This window comes from Mustela erminea, chromosome 4, assembly GCF_009829155.1.
Source record: "Mustela erminea isolate mMusErm1 chromosome 4, mMusErm1.Pri, whole genome shotgun sequence".
Lineage (NCBI taxonomy): Eukaryota > Metazoa > Chordata > Mammalia > Carnivora > Mustelidae > Mustela > Mustela erminea.
In genome coordinates, this window is record NC_045617.1 from 38,368,477 (window position 1) to 38,372,712 (window position 4,236).

General features: G+C 34.1%; 1 pseudogene; it reads right to left on the reverse strand.

The window, feature by feature from the left end:
* Positions 1-629: 629 nt before the first annotated feature.
* On the reverse strand, positions 630-762 carry LOC116589491 (annotated as a pseudogene).
* Between the last annotated feature and the right edge of the window lie 3,474 nt (positions 763-4,236).

A 4,236-nucleotide genomic window follows, 5' to 3' on the forward strand; every position in this document is an offset into this window, starting at 1 on the left:
AGATGGTATGTGCACATATGTATACGTATATGAAATATGTATAAAATTTCCATTATGGAAGCATTTGACATTACAGTAAAAGACTAAAAAGCTTAAAATGCCCAATAAATGTAGAGAAGATTTCTCTTAGATGGGCAAAGAATACATATAAAAGAAACTACAGGTCTTAGCACACATTTAATTTGGAGACTATGGGGAATTCCACTGGGAGTGTAAAATAGCATAGAATAAAAAACCATGTTATTATGGAAATTTGTCATTGTGCTGCTTTTAAATTTAAACACTTTATCTTATGTCAAATAACCTATGATTGTTTTTCTATTTGATTTTATTGTTAATTACCTTCATGCTGTTTCACAACATGCATATCCTTAGGATCTTCCTTCTTTCAGACACCTTTCCTTTCATACTTGCTTTAATTCATGTGCATCTATTACAGGAAGTGAGCCATAGCACCCTGTAATCTACATGGAATTGTAAAGGTTTGGCTTTAGGAATTCTCTGGAAATCAAAACAACTTCAAGGGACATCCTCAAATAGTTGCCTATCTGTATTTCAACAATGAAGTTTGGAGAGGTAGGTTTGTTTTTGTTTTGTTGTATTTTGTGTTAGTATTTTCTAAAGTAACAAATATGCATTATTACCTATATTCATTTGTATAAATATATCATTAATAATTCCATGAAAAATTCTGTTTCCAATTAGCAATAATCGCGCCTCGGATAAACCTCATTGGCTACGATATTGCCACTGCGCAAAGCTTAAAAATTCTGTTTCCAATATAGCTAAGTATACTTCTCTGCCAACCTAAAGCACATGCATATACACACATGTCTCCAATAAATAGTAATAGCTTACTTTTCCACATGAAATAAGTAAGTTCTTAAAATGATAGACCAAGAGTCCTGGAGTAAAGTCAACAAGTACTCTCTGGATACTCCCCCCATTAGATTATTCTTAAATCTTATGTGCTGTTTCACCTGAGTCACAATTTCTTCTTCTGTGAAATAAATGGGTCTAATTCTTTTCCAGTTTTAAATTCCTAAAATAAAGCATTTTGAAACATACACACACATGCACACATGTGCACACACACAGAGAAACAACTGTAGTCAGATATTTCATTTCAACTATGCAAACATTACTTTACTCTTAATCCACACCCAGACAAGTCCTCAGTGATCTTCTTGTTTTAAAAGGTCCACTTGCAATCTTTCTACTTATCTTAATCAGATATTTATTTCCAACATCTCACATTTTTTTCTTTTTAAGAAACATCTCTTGAATAATAGTTCTATAATTTTAAAATACCCAATGTTCTTAGATTAAAACATTAATTATATTAAAATGAAGAAAAAGGAAAATTGTTTCTGATATAGTGAAGCTTAAAATACTAAAGAAACATTTAATAAACCGGTATGAAGTAGTTTTGAATCTATTGCAATGTAATTAAGCAATGATCTTGAACCATGCAATGTTTACTGTAGGTGTCAACTTCACAGTAGAGCAACTAAGGCAATGTCTGTAGCACAATTAACCTGAATGTAAGCTATGCAATTAGAAGGCTGTTTGTAGTATTATATTAGCATGGTTACAACCATTCTGGGGGTTTTCTTTAAGTTCTAATTACTGATTCATATGATATTAATAATAACTAAATTTATTGCCTCTGTAAGAAATGACACCTAGAATGTGTCTACATGTGTTCTTTTAAATGAATTAAACATTTATGTTACTTTTTAGAGCAATTAACTATAATAATGTAATTTACTTTTAGCGTAATGCAGTGGCTTTGTCTTTCCTCTTTTGGCTTGTAGGGAACTTTTGTTTAGAGTTTATTTGTGAAAAGAATGTTACAAATACACTAAAATTTTAATAGTGACTTTTTTATATCAAAGTTTTAAAAAACATTAAATACAAAAAATGAAAAAAAAAAAAAAACACCCAGGGAATGCCAAAGCATTAATTGGTTTTTAGAAAAGGGAGAACCATTACTGTGATATTTCTTTTTTCTTCATTTTTCTTGGGTTGACCTTGTTCTTATTTAACACCTGATAGGAAATTCTGGAGGGCAATTTCTTGCCTTTTTCACAAGAGAAGACGTATCTTTTTTTTTTTTTTTTCTTTCTTTTGGCAATGACCCCGACCTCTGTGCCCAATGAAGGCAGAAAAACATTTAAGTGACTAGTTTAAATCCAGTAGCTCATATGTGTCACTACTCCTCTCACAAACTGCTGAAAGCAGGATTATCTTTAAAATATTCAATTATGAGCCCAACAAAACAATATGAAGAACTGAGAATATGTAATCTATACCCAAACTGTCCAAGGACAGAAAATCCATAAGGAACAAAACAGGGATAAACAGGGATGGGGGACTTTTTGGTCAGAATATAATGATGAGGGCGCCTGGGTGGCTCAGTGGGTTAAGCCGCTGCCTTCGGCTCAGGTCATGATCTCAGGGTCCTGGGATCTAGTCCCGCATCGGGCTCTCTGCTCAGCAGGGAGCCTGCTTCCCTCTCTCTCTCTCTGCCTGCCTCTCCATCTACTTGTGATTTCTCTCTGTCAAATAAATAAATAAAATCTTTAAAAAAAAAAAAAAAAGAATATAATGATGATGGTAGAAAGCATCAAAAATATGTACTTAAATTAATCACAACCACAACTTTGAAACTATCTTTAAAGCAAGAAAAAACTATATTTATGTGTCCAAAGTAGAAGCTTCTGATTTTGATGACCTAGAGACCAGAATCTCTTTGTTTCAATTATTACTGATAAAGGGTTCTGAAAAGGACATGAAAGCCATTCCTCCTCCCTTGTTTTGACTCTTAATATACCTTTCTCTGAGTCTGTTTATATTCACAATTTGAATGACAAGATTACAGCAGAAAAGCAACTGTAATAGTTCTCTGAGCATACCAGCAAATCCAAAGGTTTACTATAATTTCAAGGCTCAACTGCAGCTAGTTTTGTCTTGGCTCAATAAGGACTGTCAACTATGAAAACCTGACAGTTAACAATTGTACATTTCAAGATGATACCACACAGAAGTTTCGTTAAGTTTAAATATGAATATATGTTTATTTATGTTCAGATATAAAAGCCAACAAACCACAACACAAAGTAGGGATCTAAGAGTATAAAGACGGTGGCCTTGGGCTCAGTTGTTTAAATGGATCTGAATGTAAATTCTGGGACATGCACATTCAAACTTCCAACGGGAAATCAGAACACAGATTTCTGTTCTCATTATGTCATCTTTTATGTACACTTGGAAACTAGAACACAGATTTTTATGCCATGAGGATGTATGTTATATACATTTGGGATCTAACAGCTACTTCTCCAAGTGCCTCAATTCAGAGGGATTTGACTCTAGAGCTAATTATAGGAAGCTGTGGGTTTGGACACTTTTCTGAATGCAGAATGAGGGTTCAAAAATAGGTGTTTAATCAGTAAATGAGCCACAATATTAAAACTATGCATGCCCATTCATACCTCAGATATAGAAGCCCATAGATGTGCATAAATATCTGTGTATACAAGGGGGCTGCTGACCATGGACCTGTTTTTGCCTGTTTTTGTAAAAAAAAGTTTTACTGGAACACAGCCATGCTTATTCATTTATGTACTGTCTATGGCTGCTTTTGTGCTTTAAAGGCAGAGTTTAGTAGTTGCAATACTGTGTAGCCCACAAAGCTGAAAATACTATCTGCCCTTTTACAGAGAAAGTTTGCTTATCTGTGGTCTGTGCTGTTTTGTTTAGGCATTTTTTTTTGCATTTTTTTAATTTAAAAATTTTTAAAGATATTATTTATTTGACAGAGAGAGAGAGAGAGCAAGGACGAGAGCACACACACTGAGCAGGGAGCCTGACGCAGGCTCCATCCCAGGACCCTGGGATCATGACCTGAGCCAAAAGCAGACTCTTAACCATACCTGAACCTCCCAGGCGCCCCCTTGTTTTAACTTTTTAAAGATTATAAAAATTTTCATTTGCTATTTTTTTTTCATGAATCCGTAATACATTCTTCTCTTAGCAGCAGTTAGTCTTCAATCCAGTATCTTAAGCAAGGAAGTGGATTTCACAACCATGTTATTGCTCTTTCCATACCCTTTCCCCAGGTGTAGTGAAATCAGTCACAGGGAAGAGAATTTTTCAGAGTCTTTTGTAAGTTAAACTGGTCCTAATTTTTAGAGAAATAATTACAGGACAGTTTGTATGTGCTAATTAGCC